At 50.1% G+C, this 21431-nt stretch overlaps 28 non-coding genes and 2 pseudogenes across 28 annotated transcripts; 24 read left to right on the top strand and 6 right to left on the bottom strand.

Annotated features, from left to right (window-relative positions):
• The first annotated feature begins 37 nt into the window (after positions 1 to 37).
• On the top strand, positions 38 to 156 carry LOC120529216. The gene has a single exon (XR_005633721.1). It is a non-coding gene; the product is annotated as a 5S ribosomal RNA (ribosomal RNA).
• Positions 157 to 679: 523 nt separating this feature from the next.
• LOC120529215 lies at positions 680 to 798 on the top strand. The gene has a single exon (XR_005633720.1). It is a non-coding gene; the product is annotated as a 5S ribosomal RNA (ribosomal RNA).
• Positions 799 to 1322: 524 nt separating this feature from the next.
• Positions 1323 to 1440, top strand: LOC120529095. The gene has a single exon (XR_005633635.1). It is a non-coding gene; the product is annotated as a 5S ribosomal RNA (ribosomal RNA).
• A 409-nt stretch (positions 1441 to 1849) lies between these two features.
• LOC120529149 lies at positions 1850 to 2011 on the bottom strand. Its single transcript, XR_005633666.1, has one exon. It is a non-coding gene; the product is annotated as a U1 spliceosomal RNA (small nuclear RNA).
• A 949-nt stretch (positions 2012 to 2960) lies between these two features.
• LOC120529214 lies at positions 2961 to 3079 on the top strand. Its single transcript, XR_005633719.1, has one exon. It is a non-coding gene; the product is annotated as a 5S ribosomal RNA (ribosomal RNA).
• Positions 3080 to 3605: 526 nt separating this feature from the next.
• On the top strand, positions 3606 to 3724 carry LOC120529213. Its single transcript, XR_005633718.1, has one exon. It is a non-coding gene; the product is annotated as a 5S ribosomal RNA (ribosomal RNA).
• A 527-nt stretch (positions 3725 to 4251) lies between these two features.
• On the top strand, positions 4252 to 4370 carry LOC120529126. The gene has a single exon (XR_005633643.1). It is a non-coding gene; the product is annotated as a 5S ribosomal RNA (ribosomal RNA).
• A 526-nt stretch (positions 4371 to 4896) lies between these two features.
• Positions 4897 to 5015, top strand: LOC120529130. Its single transcript, XR_005633647.1, has one exon. It is a non-coding gene; the product is annotated as a 5S ribosomal RNA (ribosomal RNA).
• A 409-nt stretch (positions 5016 to 5424) lies between these two features.
• On the bottom strand, positions 5425 to 5588 carry LOC120529138. Its single transcript, XR_005633655.1, has one exon. It is a non-coding gene; the product is annotated as a U1 spliceosomal RNA (small nuclear RNA).
• Positions 5589 to 6532: 944 nt separating this feature from the next.
• On the top strand, positions 6533 to 6651 carry LOC120529212. The gene has a single exon (XR_005633717.1). It is a non-coding gene; the product is annotated as a 5S ribosomal RNA (ribosomal RNA).
• A 525-nt stretch (positions 6652 to 7176) lies between these two features.
• LOC120529211 lies at positions 7177 to 7295 on the top strand. Its single transcript, XR_005633716.1, has one exon. It is a non-coding gene; the product is annotated as a 5S ribosomal RNA (ribosomal RNA).
• A 526-nt stretch (positions 7296 to 7821) lies between these two features.
• On the top strand, positions 7822 to 7939 carry LOC120529093. Its single transcript, XR_005633633.1, has one exon. It is a non-coding gene; the product is annotated as a 5S ribosomal RNA (ribosomal RNA).
• A 409-nt stretch (positions 7940 to 8348) lies between these two features.
• Positions 8349 to 8508, bottom strand: LOC120529154. Its single transcript, XR_005633671.1, has one exon. It is a non-coding gene; the product is annotated as a U1 spliceosomal RNA (small nuclear RNA).
• A 948-nt stretch (positions 8509 to 9456) lies between these two features.
• LOC120529210 lies at positions 9457 to 9575 on the top strand. The gene has a single exon (XR_005633715.1). It is a non-coding gene; the product is annotated as a 5S ribosomal RNA (ribosomal RNA).
• A 524-nt stretch (positions 9576 to 10099) lies between these two features.
• Positions 10100 to 10218, top strand: LOC120529209. Its single transcript, XR_005633714.1, has one exon. It is a non-coding gene; the product is annotated as a 5S ribosomal RNA (ribosomal RNA).
• Positions 10219 to 10745: 527 nt separating this feature from the next.
• On the top strand, positions 10746 to 10873 carry LOC120529102 (annotated as a pseudogene).
• Positions 10874 to 11282: 409 nt separating this feature from the next.
• Positions 11283 to 11446, bottom strand: LOC120529141. Its single transcript, XR_005633658.1, has one exon. It is a non-coding gene; the product is annotated as a U1 spliceosomal RNA (small nuclear RNA).
• Positions 11447 to 12818: 1372 nt separating this feature from the next.
• Positions 12819 to 12937, top strand: LOC120529208. Its single transcript, XR_005633713.1, has one exon. It is a non-coding gene; the product is annotated as a 5S ribosomal RNA (ribosomal RNA).
• Positions 12938 to 13460: 523 nt separating this feature from the next.
• On the top strand, positions 13461 to 13579 carry LOC120529206. Its single transcript, XR_005633711.1, has one exon. It is a non-coding gene; the product is annotated as a 5S ribosomal RNA (ribosomal RNA).
• Positions 13580 to 14104: 525 nt separating this feature from the next.
• LOC120529205 lies at positions 14105 to 14223 on the top strand. Its single transcript, XR_005633710.1, has one exon. It is a non-coding gene; the product is annotated as a 5S ribosomal RNA (ribosomal RNA).
• Positions 14224 to 14748: 525 nt separating this feature from the next.
• On the top strand, positions 14749 to 14867 carry LOC120529081. The gene has a single exon (XR_005633622.1). It is a non-coding gene; the product is annotated as a 5S ribosomal RNA (ribosomal RNA).
• Positions 14868 to 15274: 407 nt separating this feature from the next.
• Positions 15275 to 15435, bottom strand: LOC120529153. Its single transcript, XR_005633670.1, has one exon. It is a non-coding gene; the product is annotated as a U1 spliceosomal RNA (small nuclear RNA).
• Positions 15436 to 16391: 956 nt separating this feature from the next.
• LOC120529204 lies at positions 16392 to 16510 on the top strand. The gene has a single exon (XR_005633709.1). It is a non-coding gene; the product is annotated as a 5S ribosomal RNA (ribosomal RNA).
• A 528-nt stretch (positions 16511 to 17038) lies between these two features.
• On the top strand, positions 17039 to 17189 carry LOC120529120 (annotated as a pseudogene).
• A 529-nt stretch (positions 17190 to 17718) lies between these two features.
• LOC120529203 lies at positions 17719 to 17837 on the top strand. Its single transcript, XR_005633708.1, has one exon. It is a non-coding gene; the product is annotated as a 5S ribosomal RNA (ribosomal RNA).
• Positions 17838 to 18358: 521 nt separating this feature from the next.
• On the top strand, positions 18359 to 18477 carry LOC120529202. The gene has a single exon (XR_005633707.1). It is a non-coding gene; the product is annotated as a 5S ribosomal RNA (ribosomal RNA).
• Positions 18478 to 18999: 522 nt separating this feature from the next.
• Positions 19000 to 19118, top strand: LOC120529201. The gene has a single exon (XR_005633706.1). It is a non-coding gene; the product is annotated as a 5S ribosomal RNA (ribosomal RNA).
• Positions 19119 to 19525: 407 nt separating this feature from the next.
• LOC120529158 lies at positions 19526 to 19686 on the bottom strand. Its single transcript, XR_005633675.1, has one exon. It is a non-coding gene; the product is annotated as a U1 spliceosomal RNA (small nuclear RNA).
• A 949-nt stretch (positions 19687 to 20635) lies between these two features.
• On the top strand, positions 20636 to 20754 carry LOC120529199. The gene has a single exon (XR_005633705.1). It is a non-coding gene; the product is annotated as a 5S ribosomal RNA (ribosomal RNA).
• Positions 20755 to 21280: 526 nt separating this feature from the next.
• Positions 21281 to 21399, top strand: LOC120529198. The gene has a single exon (XR_005633704.1). It is a non-coding gene; the product is annotated as a 5S ribosomal RNA (ribosomal RNA).
• The last annotated feature ends 32 nt before the right edge of the window (positions 21400 to 21431 follow it).

Here is a 21431-nt window from a genome sequence, read left to right as displayed (position 1 = left end):
CTGTTGCCTATTTGGGAGAGAAAAACAAGCAGCCATCGTTTACGGCCATACCACTCTGAATACGCCCGAACTCGTCTGATCTCGGAAGCTAAGCAGAGTCGGGCTCGGTTAGTACTTGGATGGGAGACCGCCTGGGAATACCGAGTGCTGTAAGCTTTTGCCTTTGTGCCATTAGGAGTCGCCCTTCACCTCGTCTTTTCTTTTCCTCCTTCCACCCGTGTCAGAAGCTGGGCTCTTGGCAGCCGAGTGATCTGGGGCAGCCCTGGGTACACGTTCGAGACTTGAGCCGGTGCTTGCCCTCCCTTTGATTCCACTGTGGGATTGCACTTTAGCAAGGACACGAGGTTGCTGGTCCTTTCTGGACGATGCTCCCTTTATAAAGTTGCAGGCTCCCGTCTGAAGAGCTGCACGAGATCTATCTGTCTGTCTATCCATCCATCCATGAGGAGGAACTGGGAACAGGGCTGGTCTTAAATGGGTGGCGAGAGCCGACAGAAGGGGATCAGCATGAAGGACAACGTACATTGTAATTCAAAAGACATTCGAAAAATTTCAAAAGAATGGCAAAACTAAAAAAAATGAAGACAGGCAGGGAAGGAGAGAAAAAAACATAAGAATGTCGTATAGAAAAGAGGGCTTCCACTGTTGCCTATTTGGGGAGAGAAAACAAGCAGCCATCGTTTACGGCCATACCACTCTGAATACGCCCGAACTCGTCTGATCTCGGAAGCTAAGCAGAGTCGGGCTCGGTTAGTACTTGGATGGGAGACCGCCTGGGAATACCGAGTGCTGTAAGCTTTTGCCTTTGTGCCATTAGGAGTCGCCCTTCACCTCGTCTTTTCTTTTCCTCCTTCCACCCGTGTCAGAAGCTGGGCTCTTGGCAGCCGAGTGATCTGGGGCAGCCCTGGGTACACGTTCGAGACTTGAGCCGGTGCTTGCCCTCCCTTTGATTCCACTGTGGGATTGCACTTTAGCAAGGACACGAGGTTGCTGGTCCTTTCTGGACGATGCTCCCTTTATAAAGTTGCAGGCTCCCGTCTGAAGAGCTGCACGAGATCTATCTGTCTGTCTATCCATCCATCCATGAGGAGGAACTGGGAACAGGGCTGGTCTTAAATGGGTGGCGAGAGCCGACAGAAGGGGATCAGCATGAAGGACAACGTACATTGTAATTCAAAAGACATTCGAAAAATTTCAAAAGAATGGCAAAACTAAAAAAAATGAAGACAGGCAGGGAAGGAGAGAAAAAAAAACATAAGAATGTCGTATAGAAAAGAGGGCTTCCACTGTTGCCTATTTGGGGAGAAAAACAAGCAGCCATCGTTTACGGCCATACCACTCTGAATACGCCCGAACTCGTCCGATCTCGGAAGCTAAGCAGAGTCGGGCTCGTTAGTACTTGGATGGGAGACCTCCTGGGAATACCGAGTGCTGTAAGCTTTTGCCTTTCTGCCAGCAGGTGTCGCCCTTCACCTCGTCTTGTTCTTTTGGCTCTTGGCAGGAAGGAAAGCGGCTTAAAATCAGTAAAGAGGCACAAAAAGGATGAATGATTATTTGTATTATTGTTTTATTACGGTGGGTGAGGGTCCTTAAGATAAATAAATAAATTGATTAGTTAATTTAAATTAATATTATTTTTGATACCATTTTTCTAGGGGGCGGGGGTTCTGAAAATAAATAAATAAATGGACAGACTGACAGACAGATTGACCGATTGACTGATTTTTGGAACTTCTTTATTTATTGCTTAAAGCTCCCAGAGCCGTTGTGTCACAGGCTCCTGCTTCACAATCACCACCTCCATAAAATGAAACACATGTTTTCAGTCTATTTTTTGAACCGGGATTATCAGGCGAGAGCGCAAACGCAGTCCCCCACTACCACAAATTATGCAATCGAGTTTCCGCATTTGGGGAAATCGCAGAGATCAGCACACCCGAGTGCAATGGATGAGCCTCGCCCTGGGAGAACCACCTTAGTGATCATGGTATCTCCCCTGCCAGGTAAGTATGAGTTGTTCAGCCCGGCGCTCATCCTCCCACTTCTTCGGCTTCGCTCGGCAGCGGGAGGATTTCCCCAGCGCAGTCCTCGGTCCTTCGGGCTCCTTCGGGATCCTTCGGGCTTCTTCGGCCTCTGGAGCGCGCATGCGCGGAGTTAGCCACTCACCAGACGCCCGTGTGCCCCGTGACTCGGATGACGGGTTGCAAAGACCTCACCACCTTGATTAGACAGGTTTCGCCAGCAATCCCAAGGTGCACCTCGCTCTTATGCAAACCAGCCACGCATCGCTGGAGCTTATTGGCTGGAAGAGAAACAGGAGAGATAGGACTGGGCGGGACGCTGAATGATAAACAGCCGCTCAACAGCTTAGACAGGCGGCAGGCGGCAAGCGGCAGGGAGGACGCAAAGCTGCGAAATAGGGAGGCGATCCTGCGCTCCGGAGACCGAGAGGAAGAACACCTCGGCGTGGGCCCTCGCCCACGGCAGCAAAGCACCATCGGGAAGACCTGCGTCGAGGCCGCCGAGTGATCTGGGGCAGCCCTGGGTACAAGTTCGAGACTTGAGCCGGTGCTTGCCCTTCCTTTGATTCCACTGTGGGATTGCACTTTAGCAAGGACACGAGGTTGCTGGTCCTTTCTGGACGATGCTCCCTTTATAAAGTTGCAGGCTCCCGTCTGAAGAGCTGCACGAGATCTATCTGTCTGTCTATCCATCCATCCATGAGGAGGAACTGGGAACAGGGCTGGTCTTAAATGGGTGGCGAGAGCCGACAGAAGGGGATCAGCATGAAGGACAACGTACATTGTAATTCAAAAGACATTCCGAAAAATTTCAAAAGAATGGCAAAACTAAAAAAAATGAAGACAGGCAGGGAAGGAGAGAAAAAAAACATAAGAATGTCGTATAGAAAAGAGGGCTTCCACTGTTGCCTATTTGGGAGAGAAAAACAAGCAGCCATCGTTTACGGCCATACCACTCTGAATACGCCCGAACTCGTCTGATCTCGGAAGCTAAGCAGAGTCGGGCTCGGTTAGTACTTGGATGGGAGACCGCCTGGGAATACCGAGTGCTGTAAGCTTTTGCCTTTGTGCCATTAGGAGTCGCCCTTCACCTCGTCTTTTTCTTTTCCTCCTTCCACCCGTGTCAGAAGCTGGGCTCTTGGCAGCCGAGTGATCTGGGGCAGCCCTGGGTACACGTTCGAGACTTGAGCCGGTGCTTGCCCTCCCTTTGATTCCACTGTGGGATTGCACTTTAGCAAGGACACGAGGTTGCTGGTCCTTTCTGGACGATGCTCCCTTTATAAAGTTGCAGGCTCCCGTCTGAAGAGCTGCACGAGATCTATCTGTCTGTCTATCCATCCATCCATGAGGAGGAACTGGGAACAGGGCTGGTCTTAAATGGGTGGCGAGAGCCGACAGAAGGGGATCAGCATGAAGGACAACGTACATTGTAATTCAAAAGACATTCGAAAAATTTCAAAAGAATGGCAAAACTAAAAAAAATGAAGACAGGCAGGGAAGGAGAGAAAAAAAACATAAGAATGTCGTATAGAAAAGAGGGCTTCCACTGTTGCCTATTTGGGGAGAGAAAAACAAGCAGCCATCGTTTACGGCCATACCACTCTGAATACGCCCGAACTCGTCTGATCTCGGAAGCTAAGCAGAGTCGGGCTCGGTTAGTACTTGGATGGGAGACCGCCTGGGAATACCGAGTGCTGTAAGCTTTTGCCTTTGTGCCATTAGGAGTCGCCCTTCACCTCGTCTTTTCTTTTCCTCCTTCCACCCGTGTCAGAAGCTGGGCTCTTGGCAGCCGAGTGATCTGGGGCAGCCCTGGGTACCACGTCGAGACTTGAGCCGGTGCTTGCCCTCCCTTTGATTCCACTGTGGGATTGCACTTTAGCAAGGACACGAGGTTGCTGGTCCTTTCTGGACGATGCTCCCTTTATAAAGTTGCAGGCTCCCGTCTGAAGAGCTGCACGAGATCTATCTGTCTGTCTATCCATCCATCCATGAGGAGGAACTGGGAACAGGGCTGGTCTTAAATGGGTGGCGAGAGCCGACAGAAGGGGATCAGCATGAAGGACAACGTACATTGTAATTCAAAAGACATTCGAAAAATTTCAAAAGAATGGCAAAACTAAAAAAAATGAAGACAGGCAGGAGAAGGAGAGAAAAAAAAACATAAGAATGTCGTATAGAAAAGAGGGCTTCCACTGTTGCCTATTTGGGGAGAGAAAAACAAGCAGCCATCGTTTACGGCCATACCACTCTGAATACGCCCGAACTCGTCCGATCTCGGAAGCTAAGCAGAGTCGGGCTCGGTTAGTACTTGGATGGGAGACCGCCTGGGAATACCGAGTGCTGTAAGCTTTTGCCTTTGTGCCATTAGGAGTCGCCCTTCACCTCGTCTTTTCTTTTCCTCCTTCCACCCGTGTCAGAAGCTGGGCTCTTGGCAGCCGAGTGATCTGGGGCAGCCCTGGGTACACGTTCGAGACTTGAGCCGGTGCTTGCCCTCCCTTTGATTCCACTGTGGGATTGCACTTTAGCAAGGACACGAGGTTGCTGGTCCTTTCTGGACGATGCTCCCCTTTATAAAGTTGCAGGCTCCCGTCTGAAGAGCTGCACGAGATCTATCTGTCTGTCTATCCATCCATCCATGAGGAGGAACTGGGAACAGGGCTGGTCTTAAATGGGTGGCGAGAGCCGACAGAAGGGGATCAGCATGAAGGACAACGTACATTGTAATTCAAAAGACATTCGAAAAATTTCAAAAGAATGGCAAAACTAAAAAAAATGAAGACAGGCAGGGAAGGAGAGAAAAAAAACATAAGAATGTCGTATAGAAAAGAGGGCTTCCACTGTTGCCTATTTGGGGAGAGAAAAACAAGCAGCCATCGTTTACGGCCATACCACTCTGAATACGCCCGAACTCGTCCGATCTCGGAAGCTAAGCAGAGTCGGGCTCGGTTAGTACTTGGATGGGAGACCTCCTGGGAATACCGAGTGCTGTAAGCTTTTGCCTTTCTGCCAGCAGGTGTCGCCCTTCACCTCGTCTTTTTCTTTTGGCTCTTGGCAGGAAGGAAAGCGGCTTAAAATCAGTAAAGAGGCACAAAAAGGATGAATGATTATTTGTATTATTGTTTTATTACGGTGGGTGAGGGTCCTTAAGATAAATAAATAAATTGATTAGTTAATTTAAATTAATATTATTTTTGATACCATTTTTCTAGGGGGCGGGGGTTCTGAAAATAAATAAATAAATGGACAGACTGACAGACAGATTGACCGATTGACTGATTTTTGGAACTTCTTTATTTATTGCTTAAAGCTCCCAGAGCCGTTGTGTCACAGGCTCCTGCTTCACAATCACCACCTCCATAAAATGAAACACATGTTTTCAGTCTATTTTTTGAACCGGGATTATCAGGGGAGAGCACGAACGCAGTCCCCCACTACCACAAATTATGCAATCGAGTTTCCCGCATTTGGGGAAATCGCAGAGGTCAGCACACCCGGAGTGCAATGGATGAGCCTCGCCCTGGGAGAACCACCTTAGTGATCATGGTATCTCCCCTGCCAGGTAAGTATGAGTTGTTCAGCCCGGCGCTCATCCTCCCACTTCTTCGGCTTCGTCGCTCGGCAGCGGGAGGATTTCCCCAGCGCAGTCCTCGGTCCTTCGGGCTCCTTCGGGATCCTTCGGGCTTCTTCGGCCTCTGGAGCGCATGCGCGGGGTTAGCCACTCACCAGACGCCCGTGTGCCCCGTGACTCGGATGACGGGGTTGCAAAGACCTCACCACCTTGATTAGACAGGTTTCGCCAGCAATCCCAAGGTGCACCTCGCTCTTATGCAAACCAGCCACGCATCGCTGGAGCTTATTGGCTGGAAGAGAAACAGGAGAGATAGGACTGGGCGGGACGCTGAATGATAAACAGCCGCTCAACAGCTTAGACAGGCGGCAAGCGGCAGGGAGGACGCAAAGCTGCGAAATAGGGAGGCGATCCTGCGCTCCGGAGACCGAGAGGAAGAACACCTCGGCGTGGCGCGCACACGGCAGCAAAGCACCATCGGGAAGACCTGCGTCGAGGCCGCCGAGTGATCTGGGGCAGCCCTGGGTACACGTTCGAGACTTGAGCCGGTGCTTGCCCCCCCTTTGATTCCACTGTGGGATTGCACTTTAGCAAGGACACGAGGTTGCTGGTCCTTTCTGGACGATGCTCCCCTTTATAAAGTTGCAGGCTCCCCGTCTGAAGAGCTGCACGAGATCTATCTGTCTGTCTATCCATCCATCCATGAGGAGGAACTGGGAACAGGGCTGGTCTTAAATGGGTGGCGAGAGCCGACAGAAGGGGATCAGCATGAAGGACAACGTACATTGTAATTCAAAAGACATTCCGAAAAATTTCAAAAGAATGGCAAAACTAAAAAAAATGAAGACAGGCAGGGAAGGAGAGAAAAAAAACATAAGAATGTCGTATAGAAAAGAGGGCTTCCACTGTTGCCTATTTGGGGAGAGAAAAACAAGCAGCCATCGTTTACGGCCATACCACTCTGAATACGCCCGAACTCGTCTGATCTCGGAAGCTAAGCAGAGTCGGGCTCGGTTAGTACTTGGATGGGAGACCGCCTGGGAATACCGAGTGCTGTAAGCTTTTGCCTTTGTGCCATTAGGAGTCGCCCTTCACCTCGTCTTTTTCTTTTCCTCCTTCCACCCGTGTCAGAAGCTGGGCTCTTGGCAGCCGAGTGATCTGGGGCAGCCCTGGGTACACGTTCGAGACTTGAGCCGGTGCTTGCCCTCCCTTTGATTCCACTGTGGGATTGCACTTTAGCAAGGACACGAGGTTGCTGGTCCTTTCTGGACGATGCTCCCTTTATAAAGTTGCAGGCTCCCGTCTGAAGAGCTGCACGAGATCTATCTGTCTGTCTATCCATCCATCCATGAGGAGGAACTGGGAACAGGGCTGGTCTTAAATGGGTGGCGAGAGCCGACAGAAGGGGATCAGCATGAAGGACAACGTACATTGTAATTCAAAACACATTCGAAAAATTTCAAAAGAATGGCAAAACTAAAAAAAATGAAGACAGGCAGGGAAGGAGAAAAAAAAACATAAGAATGTCGTATAGAAAAGAGGGCTTCCACTGTTGCCTATTTGGGGAGAGAAAAACAAGCAGCCATCGTTTACGGCCATACCACTCTGAATACGCCCGAACTCGTCTGATCTCGGAAGCTAAGCAGAGTCGGGCTCGGTTAGTACTTGGATGGGAGACCGCCTGGGAATACCGAGTGCTGTAAGCTTTTGCCTTTGTGCCATTAGGAGTCGCCCTTCACCTCGTCTTTTCTTTTCCTCCTTCCACCCGTGTCAGAAGCTGGGCTCTTGGCAGCCGAGTGATCTGGGGCAGCCCTGGGTACACGTCGAGACTGGAGCCGGTGCTTGCCCTCCCTTTGATTCCACTGTGGGATTGCACTTTAGCAAGGACACGAGGTTGCTGGTCCTTTCTGGACGATGCTCCCTTTATAAAGTTGCAGGCTCCCGTCTGAAGAGCTGCACGAGATCTATCTGTCTGTCTATCCATCCATCCATGAGGAGGAACTGGGAACAGGGCTGGTCTTAAATGGGTGGCGAGAGCCGACAGAAGGGGATCAGCATGAAGGACAACGTACATTGTAATTCAAAAGACATTCGAAAAATTTCAAAAGAATGGCAAAACTAAAAAAAATGAAGACAGGCAGGGAAGGAGAGAAAAAAAAAACATAAGAATGTCGTATAGAAAAGAGGGCTTCCACTGTTGCCTATTTGGGGAGAGAAAAACAAGCAGCCATCGTTTACGGCCATACCACTCTGAATACGCCCGAACTCGTCTGATCTCGGAAGCTAAGCAGAGTCGGGCTGGTTAGTACTTGGATGGGAGACCTCCTGGGAATCCCGAGTGCTGTAAGCTTTTGCCTTTCTGCCAGCAGGTGTCGCCCTTCACCTCGTCTTTTTCTTTTGGCTCTTGGCAGGAAGGAAAGCGGCTTAAAATCAGTAAAGAGGCACAAAAAGGATGAATGATTATTTGTATTATTGTTTTATTACGGTGGGTGAGGGTCCTTAAGATAAATAAATAAATTGATTAGTTAATTTAAATTAATATTATTTTTGATACCATTTTTCTAGGGGGCGGGGGTTCTGAAAATAAATAAATAAATGGACAGACTGACAGACAGATTGACCGATTGACTGATTTTTGGAACTTCTTTATTTATTGCTTAAAGCTCCCAGAGCCGTTGTGTCACAGGCTCCTGCTTCACAATCACCACCTCCATAAAATGAAACACATGTTTTCAGTCTATTTTTTGAACCGGGATTATCAGGGGAGAGCACGAACGCAGTCCCCCACTACCACAAATTATGCAATCGAGTTTCCCGCATTTGGGGAAACGAGATCATCACACCCGGAGTGCAATGGATGAGCCTCGCCCTGGGAGAACCACCTTAGTGATCATGGTATCTCCCCTGCCAGGTAAGTATGAGTTGTTCAACCCGGCGCTCATCCTCCCACTTCTTCGGCTTCGTCGCTCGGCAGCGGGAGGATTTCCCCAGCGCAGTCCTCGGTCCTTCGGGCTCCTTCGGGATCCTTCGGGCTTCTTCGGCCTCTGGAGCGCGCATGCGCGGGAGTTAGCCACTCACCAGACGCCCGTGTGCCCCGTGACTCGGATGACGGGGTTGCAAAGACCTCACCACCTTGATTAGACAGGTTTCGCCAGCAATCCCAAGGTGCACCTCGCTCTTATGCAAACCAGCCACGCATCGCTGGAGCTTATTGGCTGGGAGAGAAACAGGAGAGATAGGACTGGGCGGGACGCTGAATGATAAACAGCCGCTCAACAGCTTAGACAGGCGGCAAGCGGCAGGGAGGACGCAAAGCTGCGAAATAGGGAGGCGATCCTGCGCTCCGGAGACCGAGAGGAAGAACACCTCGGCGTGGGCGCTCGCACACGGCAGCAAAGCACCATCGGGAAGACCTGCGTCGAGGCCGCCGAGTGATCTGGGGCAGCCCTGGGTACACGTTCGAGACTTGAGCCGGTGCTTGCCCTCCCTTTGATTCCACTGTGGGATTGCACTTTAGCAAGGACACGAGGTTGCTGGTCCTTTCTGGACGATGCTCCCCTTTATAAAGTTGCAGGCTCCCGTCTGAAGAGCTGCACGAGATCTATCTGTCTGTCTATCCATCCATCCATGAGGAGGAACTGGGAACAGGGCTGGTCTTAAATGGGTGGCGAGAGCCGACAGAAGGGGATCAGCATGAAGGACAACGTACATTGTAATTCAAAAGACATTCCGAAAAATTTCAAAAGAATGGCAAAACTAAAAAAAATGAAGACAGGCAGGGAAGGAGAGAAAAAAAACATAAGAATGTCGTATAGAAAAGAGGGCTTCCACTGTTGCCTATTTGGGAGAGAAAAACAAGCAGCCATCGTTTACGGCCATACCACTCTGAATACGCCCGAACTCGTCTGATCTCGGAAGCTAAGCAGAGTCGGGCTCGGTTAGTACTTGGATGGGAGACCGCCTGGGAATACCGAGTGCTGTAAGCTTTTGCCTTTGTGCCATTAGGAGTCGCCCTTCACCTCGTCTTTTCTTTTCCTCCTTCCACCCGTGTCAGAAGCTGGGCTCTTGGCAGCCGAGTGATCTGGGGCAGCCCTGGGTACACGTTCGAGACTTGAGCCGGTGCTTGCCCTCCCTTTGATTCCACTGTGGGATTGCACTTTAGCAAGGACACGAGGTTGCTGGTCCTTTCTGGACGATGCTCCCTTTATAAAGTTGCAGGCTCCCGTCTGAAGAGCTGCACGAGATCTATCTGTCTGTCTATCCATCCATCCATGAGGAGGAACTGGGAACAGGGCTGGTCTTAAATGGGTGGCGAGAGCCGACAGAAGGGGATCAGCATGAAGGACAACGTACATTGTAATTCAAAAGACATTCGAAAAATTTCAAAAGAATGGCAAAACTAAAAAAAATGAAGACAGGCGGGAAGGAGAGAAAAAAAACATAAGAATGTCGTATAGAAAAGAGGGCTTCCACTGTTGCCTATTTGGGGAGAGAAAAACAAGCAGCCATCGTTTACGGCCATACCACTCTGAATACGCCCGAACTCGTCTGATCTCGGAAGCTAAGCAGAGTCGGGCTCGGTTAGTACTTGGATGGGAGACCGCCTGGGAATACCGAGTGCTGTAAGCTTTTGCCTTTGTGCCATTAGGAGTCGCCCTTCACCTCGTCTTTTCTTTTCCTCCTTCCACCCGTGTCAGAAGCTGGGCTCTTGGCAGCCGAGTGATCTGGGGCAGCCCCGGGTACACGTCGAGACTTGAGCCGGTGCTTGCCCTCCCTTTGATTCCACTGTGGGATTGCACTTTAGCAAGGACACGAGGTTGCTGGTCCTTTCTGGACGATGCTCCCCTTTATAAAGTTGCAGGCTCCCCGTCTGAAGAGCTGCACGAGATCTATCTGTCTGTCTATCCATCCATCCATGAGGAGGAACTGGGAACAGGGCTGGTCTTAAATGGGTGGCGAGAGCCGACAGAAGGGGATCAGCATGAAGGACAACGTACATTGTAATTCAAAAGACATTCGAAAAATTTCAAAAGAATGGCAAAACTAAAAAAAATGAAGACAGGCAGGGAAGGAGAGAAAAAAAACATAAGAATGTCGTATAGAAAAAAGGGCTTCCACTAGTTGCCTATTTGGGGAGAGAAAAACAAGCAGCCATCGTTTACGGCCATACCACTCTGAATACGCCCGAACTCGCCCGAACTCTCCGATCTCGGAAGCTAAGCAGAGTCGGGCTCGGTTAGTACTTGGATGGGAGACCTCCTGGGAATACCGAGTGCTGTAAGCTTTTGCCTTTCTGCCAGCAGGTGTCGCCCTTCACCTCGTCTTTTTCTTTTGGCTCTTGGCAGGAAGGAAAGCGGCTTAAAATCAGTAAAGAGGCACAAAAAGGATGAATGATTATTTGTATTATTGTTTTATTACGGTGGGTGAGGGTCCTTAAGATAAATAAATAAATTGATTAGTTAATTTAAATTAATATTATTTTTGATACCATTTTTCTAGGGGGCGGGGGTTCTGAAAATAAATAAATAAATGGACAGACTGACAGACAGATTGACCGATTGACTGATTTTTGGAACTTCTTTATTTATTGCTTAAAGCTCCCAGAGCCGTTGTGTCACAGGCTCCTGCTTCACAATCACCACCTCCATAAAATGAAACACATGTTTTCAGTCTATTTTTTGAACCGGGATTATCAGGGGAGAGCGCGAACGCAGTCCCCCACTACCACAAATTATGCAATCGAGTTTCCCGCATTTGGGGAAATCGCAGAGATCAGCACACCTGGAGTGCAATGGATGAGCCTCGCCCTGGGAGAACCACCTTAGTGATCATGGTATCTCCCCTGCCAGGTAAGTATGAGTTGTTCAGCCCGGCGCTCATCCTCCCACTTCTTCGGCTTCGTCGCTCGGCAGCGGGAGGATTTCCCCAGCGCAGTCCTCGGTCCTTCGGGCTCCTTCGGGATCCTTCGGGCTTCTTCGGCCTCTGGAGCGCGCATGCGCGGGAGTTAGCCACTCACCAGACGCCCGTGTGCCCCGTGACTCGGATGACGGGGTTGCAAAGACCTCACCACCTTGATTAGACAGGTTTCGCCAGCAATCCCAAGGTGCACCTCGCTCTTATGCAAACCAGCCACGCATCGCTGGAGCTTATTGGCTGGAAGAGAAACAGGAGAGATAGGACTGGGCGGGACGCTGAATGATAAACAGCCGCTCAACAGCTTAGACAGGCAGGGCAGGCGGCAAGCGGCAGGAGGACGCAAAGCTGCGAAATAGGGAGGCGATCCTGCGCTCCGGAGACCGAGAGGAAGAACACCTCGGCGTGGGCGCTCGCACACGGCAGCAAAGCACCATCGGGAAGACCTGCGTCGAGGCCGCCGAGTGATCTGGGGCAGCCCTGGGTACAAGTTCGAGACTTGAGCCGGTGCTTGCCCTTCCTTTGATTCCACTGTGGGATTGCACTTTAGCAAGGACACGAGGTTGCTGGTCCTTTCTGGACGATGCTCCCCTTTATAAAGTTGCAGGCTCCCCGTCTGAAGAGCTGCACGAGATCTATCTGTCTGTCTATCCATCCATCCATGAGGAGGAACTGGGAACAGGGCTGGTCTTAAATGGGTGGCGAGAGCCGACAGAAGGGGATCAGCATGAAGGACAACGTACATTGTAATTCAAAAGACATTCCGAAAAATTTCAAAAGAATGGCAAAACTAAAAAAAATGAAGACAGGCAGGGAAAGGAGAAAAAAACATAAGAATGTCGTATAGAAAAGAGGGCTTCCACTGTTGCCTATTTGGGGAGAGAAAAAAGCAGCCATCGTTTACGGCCAAACCACTCTGAATACGCCCGAACTCGTCTGATCTCGGAAGCTAAGGATTGCACTTTAGCAAGGACACGAGGTTGCTGGTCCTTTCTGGACGATGCTCCCTTTATAAAGTTGCAGGCTCCCGTCTGAAGAGCTGCACGAGATCTATCTGTCTGTCTATCCATCCATCCATGAGGAGGAACTGGGAACAGGGCTGGTCTTAAATGGGTGGCGAGAGCCGACAGAAGGGGATCAGCATGAAGGACAACGTACATTGTAATTCAAAAGACATTCGAAAAATTTCAAAAGAATGGCAAAACTAAAAAAAATGAAGACAGGCAGGGAAGGAGAGAAAAAAAACATAAGAATGTCGTATAGAAAAGAGGGCTTCCACTGTTGCCTATTTGGGGAGAGAAAAACAAGCAGCCATCGTTTACGGCCATACCACTCTGAATACGCCCGAACTCGTCTGATCTCGGAAGCTAAGCAGAGTCGGGCTCGGTTAGTACTTGGATGGGAGACCGCCTGGGAATACCGAGTGCTGTAAGCTTTTGCCTTTGTGCCATTAGGAGTCGCCCTTCACCTCGTCTTTTCTTTTCCTCCTTCCACCCGTGTCAGAAGCTGGGCTCTTGGCAGCCGAGTGATCTGGGGCAGCCCTGGGTACACGGTCGAGACTTGAGCCGGTGCTTGCCCTCCCTTTGATTCCACTGTGGGATTGCACTTTAGCAAGGACACGAGGTTGCTGGTCCTTTCTGGACGATGCTCCCTTTATAAAGTTGCAGGCTCCCGTCTGAAGAGCTGCACGAGATCTATCTGTCTGTCTATCCATCCATCCATGAGGAGGAACTGGGAACAGGGCTGGTCTTAAATGGGTGGCGAGAGCCGACAGAAGGGGATCAGCATGAAGGACAACGTACATTGTAATTCAAAAGACATTCGAAAAATTTCAAAAGAATGGCAAAACTAAAAAAAATGAAGACAGGCAGGGAAGGAGAAAAAAAACATAAGAATGTCGTATAGAAAAGAGGGCTTCCACTGTTGCCTATTTGGGGAGAGAAAAACAAGCAGCCATCGTTTACGGCCATACCACTCTGAATACGCCCGAACTCGTCTGATCTCGGAAGCTAAGCAGAGTCGGGCTCGGTTAGTACTTGGATGGGAGACCGCCTGGGAATACCGAGTGCTGTAAGCTTTTGCCTTTGTGCCATTAGGAGTCGCCCTTCACCTCGTCTTTTCTTTTCCTCCTTCCACCCGTGTCAGAAGCTGGGCTCTTGGCAGCCGAGTGATCTGCGGCAGCCCTGGGGACCACGTCGAGACTTGAGCCGGTGCTTGCCCTCCCTTTGATTCCACTGTGGGATTGCACTTTAGCAAGGACACGAGGTTGCTGGTCCTTTCTGGACGATGCTCCCTTTATAAAGTTGCAGGCTCCCGTCTGAAGAGCTGCACGAGATCTATCTGTCTGTCTATCCATCCATCCATGAGGAGGAACTGGGAACAGGGCTGGTCTTAAATGGGTGGCGAGAGCCGACAGAAGGGGATCAGCATGAAGGACAACGTACATTGTAATTCAAAAGACATTCGAAAAATTTCAAAAGAATGGCAAAACTAAAAAAAATGAAGACAGGCAGGGAAGGAGAGAAAAAAAACATAAGAATGTCGTATAGAAAAGAGGGCTTCCACTGTTGCCTATTTGGGGAGAGAAAAACAAGCAGCCATCGTTTACGGCCATACCACTCTGAATACGCCCGAACTCGTCTGATCTCGGAAGCTAAGCAGAGTCGGGCTCGGTTAGTACTTGGATGGGAGACCGCCTGGGAATACCGAGTGCTGTAAGCTTTTGCCTTTGTGCCATTAGGAGTCGCCCTTCACCTCGTCTTTTTCTTTTCCTCCTTCCACCCGTGTCAGAAGCTGGGCTCTTGGCAGCCGAGTGATCTGGGGCAGCCCTGGGTACACGTTCGAGACTTGAGCCGGTGCTTGCCCTCCCTTTGATTCCACTGTGGGATTGCACTTTAGCAAGGACACGAGGTTGCTGGTCCTTTCTGGACGATGCTCCCTTTATAAAGTTGCAGGCTCCCGTCTGAAGAGCTGCACGAGATCTATCTGTCTGTCTATCCATCCATCCATGAGGAGGAACTGGGAACAGGGCTGGTCTTAAATGGGTGGCGAGAGCCGAACAAGGGGATCAGCATGAAGGACAACGTACATTGTAATTCAAAAGACATTCGAAAAATTTCAAAAGAATGGCAAAACTAAAAAAAATGAAGACAGGCAGGGAAGGAGAGAAAAAAAACATAAGAATGTCGTATAGAAAAGAGGGCTTCCACTGTTGCCTATTTGGGGAGAGAAAAACAAGCAGCCATCGTTTACGGCCATACCACTCTGAATACGCCCGAACTCGTCTGATCTCGGAAGCTAAGCAGAGTCGGGCTCGGTTAGTACTTGGATGGGAGACCTCCTGGGAATCCCGAGTGCTGTAAGCTTTTGCCTTTCTGCCAGCAGGTGTCGCCCTTCACCTCGTCTTTTTCTTTTGGCTCTTGGCAGGAAGGAAAGCGGCTTAAAATCAGTAAAGAGGCACAAAAAGGATGAATGATTATTTGTATTATTGTTTTATTACGGTGGGTGAGGGTCCTTAAGATAAATAAATAAATTGATTAGTTAATTTAAATTAATATTATTTTTGATACCATTTTTCTAGGGGGCGGGGGTTCTGAAAATAAATAAATAAATGGACAGACTGACAGACAGATTGACCGATTGACTGATTTTTGGAACTTCTTTATTTATTGCTTAAAGCTCCCAGAGCCGTTGTGTCACAGGCTCCTGCTTCACAATCACCACCTCCATAAAATGAAACACATGTTTTCAGTCTATTTTTTGAACCGGGATTATCAGGGGAGCGCAACGCAGTCCCCACTACCACAAATTATGCAATCGAGTTTCCCGCATTTGGGGAAACGCAGAGATCAGCACACCCGGAGTGCAATGGATGAGCCTCGCCCTGGGAGAACCACCTTAGTGATCATGGTATCTCCCCTGCCAGGTAAGTATGAGTTGTTCAGCCCGGCGCTCATCCTCCCACTTCTTCGGCTTCGTCGCTCGGCAGCGGGAGGATTTCCCCAGCGCAGTCCTCGGTCCTTCGGGCTCCTTCGGGATCCTTCGGGCTTCTTCGGCCTCTGGAGCGCGCATGCGGGAGTTAGCCACTCACCAGACGCCCGTGTGCCCCGTGACTCGGATGACGGGTTTGCAAAGACCTCACCACCTTGATTAGACAGGTTTCGCCAGCAATCCCAAGGTGCACCTCGCTCTTATGCAAACCAGCCACGCATCGCTGGAGCTTATTGGCTGGGAGAGAAACAGGAGAGATAGGACTGGGCGGACGCTGAATGATAAACAGCCGCTCAACAGCTTAGACAGGCGGCAGGCGGCAAGCGGCAGGGAGGACGCAAAGCTGCGAAATAGGGAGGCGATCCTGCGCTCCGGAGACCGAGAGGAAGAACACCTCGGCGTGGGCGCTCGCACACGGCAGCAAAGCACCATCGGGAAGACCTGCGTCGAGGCCGCCGAGTGATCTGGGGCAGCCCTGGGTACACGTTCGAGACTTGAGCCGGTGCTTGCCCTTCCCTTTGATTCCACTGTGGGATTGCACTTTAGCAAGGACACGAGGTTGCTGGTCCTTTCTGGACGATGCTCCCCTTTATAAAGTTGCAGGCTCCCCGTCTGAAGAGCTGCACGAGATCTATCTGTCTGTCTATCCATCCATCCATGAGGAGGAACTGGGAACAGGGCTGGTCTTAAATGGGTGGCGAGAGCCGACAGAAGGGGATCAGCATGAAGGACAACGTACATTGTAATTCAAAAGACATTCCGAAAAATTTCAAAAGAATGGCAAAACTAAAAAAAAAATGAAGACAGGCAGGGAAGGAGAGAAAAAAAACATAAGAATGTCGTATAGAAAAGAGGGCTTCCACTGTTGCCTATTTGGGAGAGAAAAACAAGCAGCCATCGTTTACGGCCATACCACTCTGAATACGCCCGAACTCGTCTGATCTCGGAAGCTAAGCAGAGTCGGGCTCGGTTAGTACTTGGATGGGAGACCGCCTGGGAATACCGAGTGCTGTAAGCTTTTGCCTTTGTGCCATTAGGAGTCGCCCTTCACCTCGTCTTTTTCTTTTCCTCCTTCCACCCGTGTCAGAAGCTGGGCTCTTGGCAGCCGAGTGATCTGGGGCAGCCCTGGGTACACGTTCGAGACTTGAGCCGGTGCTTGCCCTCCCTTTGATTCCACTGTGGGATTGCACTTTAGCAAGGACACGAGGTTGCTGGTCCTTTCTGGACGATGCTCCCCTTTATAAAGTTGCAGGCTCCCCGTCTGAAGAGCTGCACGAGATCTATCTGTCTGTCTATCCATCCATCCATGAGGAGGAACTGGGAACAGGGCTGGTCTTAAATGGGTGGCGAGAGCCGACAGAAGGGGATCAGCATGAAGGACAACGTACATTGTAATTCAAAAGACATTCGAAAAATTTCAAAAGAATGGCAAAACTAAAAAAAATGAAGACAGGCAGGGAAGGAGAGAAAAAAAACATAAGAATGTCGTATAGAAAAGAGGGCTTCCACTGTTGCCTATTTGGGGAGAGAAAAACAAGCAGACATCGTTACCGGCCATACCACTCTGAATACGCCCGAACTCGTCTGATCTCGGAAGCTAAGTTAGTACTTGGATGGGAGACCGCCTGGGAATACCGAGTCGGGCTCGGTTAGTACTTGGATGGGAGACCGCCTGGGAATACCGAGTGCTGTAAGCTTTTGCCTTTGTGCCATTAGGAGTCGCCCTTCACCTCGTCTTTTTCTTTTCCTCCTTCCACCCGTGTCAGAAGCTGGGCTCTTGGCAGCCGAGTGATCTGGGGCAGCCCTGGGTACACGTTCGAGACTTGAGCCGGTGCTTGCCCTCCCTTTGATTCCACTGTGGGATTGCACTTTAGCAAGGACACGAGGTTGCTGGTCCTTTCTGGACGATGCTCCCTTTATAAAGTTGCAGGCTCCCGTCTGAAGAGCTGCACGAGATCTATCTGTCTGTCTATCCATCCATCCATGAGGAGGAACTGGGAACAGGGCTGGTCTTAAATGGGTGGCGAGAGCCGACAGAAGGGGATCAGCATGAAGGACAACGTACATTGTAATTCAAAAGACATTCTGAAAAATTTCAAAAGAATGGCAAAACTAAAAAAAAAATGAAGACAGGCAGGGGAAGGAGAGAAAAAAAACATAAGAATGTCGTATAGAAAAGAGGGCTTCCACTGTTGCCTATTTGGGAGAGAAAAACAAGCAGCCATCGTTTACGGCCATACCACTCTGAATACGCCCGAACTCGTCTGATCTCGGAAGCTAAGCAGAGTCGGGCTCGGTTAGTACTTGGATGGGAGACCGCCTGGGAATACCGAGTGCTGTAAGCTTTTGCCTTTGTGCCATTAGGAGTCGCCCTTCACCTCTTTTCTTTTCCTCCTTCCACCCGTGTCAGAAGCTGGGCTCTTGGCAGCCGAGTGATCTGGGGCAGCCCTGGGTACACGTTCGAGACTTGAGCCGGTGCTTGCCCTCCCTTTGATTCCACTGTGGGATTGCACTTTAGCAAGGACACGAGGTTGCTGGTCCTTTCTGGACGATGCTCCCTTTATAAAGTTGCAGGCTCCCGTCTGAAGAGCTGCACGAGATCTATCTGTCTGTCTATCCATCCATCCATGAGGAGGAACTGGGAACAGGGCTGGTCTTAAATGGGTGGCGAGAGCCGACAGAAGGGGATCAGCATGAAGGACAACGTACATTGTAATTCAAAAGACATTCGAAAAATTTCAAAAGAATGGCAAAACTAAAAAAAATGAAGACAGGCAGGGAAGGAGAGAAAAAAAACATAAGAATGTCGTATAGAAAAGAGGGCTTCCACTGTTGCCTATTTGGGAGAGAAAAACAAGCAGCCATCGTTTACGGCCATACCACTCTGAATACGCCCGAACTCGTCTGATCTCGGAAGCTAAGCAGAGTCGGGCTCGGTTAGTACTTGGATGGGAGACCGCCTGGGAATACCGAGTGCTGTAAGCTTTTGCCTTTGTGCCATTAGGAGTCGCCCTTCACCTCGTCTTTTCTTTTCCTCCTTCCACCCGTGTCAGAAGCTGGGCTCTTGGCAGCCGAGTGATCTGCGGCAGCCCTGGGGACACGCTCGAGACTTGAGCCGGTGCTTGCCCTCCCTTTGATTCCACTGTGGGATTGCACTTTAGCAAGGACACGAGGTTGCTGGTCCTTTCTGGACGATGCTCCCTTTATAAAGTTGCAGGCTCCCGTCTGAAGAGCTGCACGAGATCTATCTGTCTGTCTATCCATCCATCCATGAGGAGGAACTGGGAACAGGGCTGGTCTTAAATGGGTGGCGAGCCGACAGAAGGGGATCAGCATGAAGGACAACGTACATTGTAATTCAAAAGACATTCGAAAAATTTCAAAAGAATGGCAAAACTAAAAAAAATGAAGACAGGCAGGGAAGGAGAGAAAAAAACATAAGAATGTCGTATAGAAAAGAGGGCTTCCACTGTTGCCTATTTGGGGAGAGAAAAACAAGCAGCCATCGTTTACGGCCATACCACTCTGAATACGCCCGAACTCGTCTGATCTCGGAAGCTAAGCAGAGTCGGGCTCGGTTAGTACTTGGATGGGAGACCGCCTGGGAATACCGAGTGCTGTAAGCTTTTGCCTTTCTGCCAGCAGGTGTCGCCCTTCACCTCGTCTTTTTCTTTTGGCTCTTGGCAGCAAGGAAAGCGGCTTAAAATCAGTAAAGAGGCACAAAAAGGATGAATGATTATTTGTATTATTGTTTTATTACGGTGGGTGAGGGTCCTTAAGATAAATAAATAAATTGATTAGTTAATTTAAATTAATATTATTTTTGATACATTTTTCTAGGGGGCGGGGGTTCTGAAAATAAATAAATAAATGGACAGACTGACAGACAGATTGACCGATTGACTGATTTTTGGAACTTCTTTATTTATTGCTTAAAGCTCCCAGAGCCGTTGTGTCACAGGCTCCTGCTTCACAATCACCACCTCCATAAAATGAAACACATGTTTTCAGTCTATTTTTTGAACCGGGATTATCAGGGAGAGAGCGAACGCAGTCCCCCACTACCACAAATTATGCAATCGAGTTTCCGCATTTGGGGAAACGCAGAGATCAGCACACCCGAGTGCAATGGATGAGCCTCGCCCTGGGAGAACCACCTTAGTGATCATGGTATCTCCCCTGCCAGGTAAGTATGAGTTGTTCAGCCCGGCGCTCATCCTCCCACTTCTTCGGCTTCGTCGCTCGGCAGCGGGAGGATTTCCCCAGCGCAGTCCTCGGTCCTTCGGGCTCCTTCGGGATCCTTCGGGCTTCTTCGGCCTCTGGAGCGCGCATGCGCGGGAGTTAGCCACTCACCAGACGCCCGTGTGCCCCGTGACTCGGATGACGGGTTTGCAAAGACCTCACCACCTTGATTAGACAGGTTTCGCCAGCAATCCCAAGGTGCACCTCGCTCTTATGCAAACCAGCCACGCATCGCTGGAGCTTATTGGCTGGAAGAGAAACAGGAGAGATAGGACTGGGCGGACGCTGAATGATAAACAGCCGCTCAACAGCTTAGACAGGCGGCAGGCGGCAAGCAGGAGGACGCAAAGCTGCGAAATAGGGAGGCGATCCTGCGCTCCGGAGACCGAGAGGAAGAACACCTCGGCGTGGGCGCTCGCACCGGCAGCAAAGCACCATCGGGAAGACCTGCGTCGAGGCCGCCGAGTGATCTGGGGCAGCCCTGGGTACAAGTTCGAGACTTGAGCCGGTGCTTGCCCTCCCTTTGATTCCACTGTGGGATTGCACTTTAGCAAGGACACGAGGTTGCTGGTCCTTTCTGGACGATGCTCCCCTTTATAAAGTTGCAGGCTCCCGTCTGAAGAGCTGCACGAGATCTATCTGTCTGTCTATCCATCCATCCATGAGGAGGAACTGGGAACAGGGCTGGTCTTAAATGGGTGGCGAGAGCCGACAGAAGGGGATCAGCATGAAGGACAACGTACATTGTAATTCAAAAGACATTCCGAAAAATTTCAAAAGAATGGCAAAACTAAAAAAAATGAAGACAGGCAGGGAAGGAGAGAAAAAAAACATAAGAATGTCGTATAGAAAAGAGGGCTTCCACTGTTGCCTATTTGGGAGAGAAAAACAAGCAGCCATCGTTTACGGCCATACCACTCTGAATACGCCCGAACTCGTCTGATCTCGGAAGCTAAGCAGAGTCGGGCTCGGTTAGTACTTGGATGGGAGACCGCCTGGGAATACCGAGTGCTGTAAGCTTTTGCCTTTGTGCCATTAGGAGTCGCCCTTCACCTCGTCTTTTCTTTTCCTCCTTCCACCCGTGTCAGAAGCTGGGCTCTTGGCAGCCGAGTGATCTGGGGCAGCCCTGGGTACACTGTCGAGACTTGAGCCGGTGCTTGCCCTCCCTTTGATTCCACTGTGGGATTGCACTTTAGCAAGGACACGAGGTTGCTGGTCCTTTCTGGACGATGCTCCCTTTATAAAGTTGCAGGCTCCCGTCTGAAGAGCTGCACGAGATCTATCTGTCTGTCTATCCATCCATCCATGAGGAGGAACTGGGAACAGGGCTGGTCTTAAATGGGTGGCGAGAGCCGACAGAAGGGGATCAGCATGAAGGACAACGTACATTGTAATTCAAAAGACATTCGAAAAATTTCAAAAGAATGGCAAAACTAAAAAAAATGAAGACAGGCAGGGAAGGAGAGAAAAAAAACCATAAGAATGTCGTATAGAAAAGAGGGCTTCCACTGTTGCCTATTTGGGGAGAGAAAAACAAGCAGCCATCGTTTACGGCCATACCACTCTGAATACGCCCGAACTCGTCTGATCTCGGAAGCTAAGCAGAGTCGGGCTCGGTTAGTACTTGGATGGGAGACCGCCTGGGAATACCGAGTGCTGTAAGCTTTTGCCTTTGTGCCATTAGGAGTCGCCCTTCA

Source organism: Polypterus senegalus, chromosome 4, assembly GCF_016835505.1.
Source record: "Polypterus senegalus isolate Bchr_013 chromosome 4, ASM1683550v1, whole genome shotgun sequence".
Taxonomy (NCBI): Eukaryota; Metazoa; Chordata; class Cladistia; order Polypteriformes; family Polypteridae; genus Polypterus; species Polypterus senegalus.
This window is presented reverse-complemented; position numbering and strand designations above follow the sequence as displayed.